Genomic DNA, 705 nt, shown 5'->3' on the forward strand with positions numbered 1-705 from the left:
GCGCACGCGCGGCGCCCACGAGCAGGCCCGGTGGCCACGCGCAGGCTCAGGGGCCACGCTCAGGCCCGGCAAGGCTGCTGAATGTGGAGCAGAGCTCCAGCCGAGCAGGCCCCGCCTCCGTGCAGGCGCCGCCGCCGCCGCGCAGGCCTGCCAATTCACCTATTTGAAGAAGGTAGAAAAGTGCTTTTTCATCGCAGAAGAGTAAGATCATTGGAAAATGACTACAGCATGAAGGACATATGACTTCATGACAAAATACACTTTGTATAGATACTTAAAAGTAAGAAAGATGATCTATTATGTGATTTTTGCAAATATCTCAATCTAGATGTGAGGTAGGCCGTTTCAGCATTTCACTCTGGGAAAAAACACTTGAGAATATGAGGCCTGGGCAGCCCAGCAATGTCCACGTAGAGTCATTGCTCCAAACACTAGGACTGAAAAGTATATGTCCTTTTTCCCAAGGACACCACCAGTAAATATGTAATCCAGGTAATTTTACCTCAACTCATGTACTTAACTCTCATTCTGTAATCCACTCTCCCTCTATTGGTACATGTGCGCTTCTATTTAAAACTTTGGATGAGTGGATAGAGGTGTAGCAGTAAAACACGGTACTCTGTGAGGCTGAGGCACATTGAAGGTTCCACTTTGCTTCGGGAGACTTCCCCAAGTGCGTGCTCATGATCTAGGGTTGGCTGCAAG

At 48.8% G+C, this 705-nt stretch overlaps 1 pseudogene; it reads right to left on the reverse strand.

Moving 5' to 3' along the window:
* Positions 1 to 211, reverse strand: part of LOC102497564 (transmembrane protein 126A-like) — a 16,527-nt pseudogene extending 16,316 nt beyond the window's left edge.
* Positions 212 to 705: the final 494 nt, after the last annotated feature.

Source organism: Tupaia chinensis, unplaced genomic scaffold (genome assembly GCF_000334495.1).
Source record: "Tupaia chinensis unplaced genomic scaffold, TupChi_1.0 Scaffold000388_1, whole genome shotgun sequence".
In the NCBI taxonomy this organism is placed as follows: domain Eukaryota; kingdom Metazoa; phylum Chordata; class Mammalia; order Scandentia; family Tupaiidae; genus Tupaia; species Tupaia belangeri.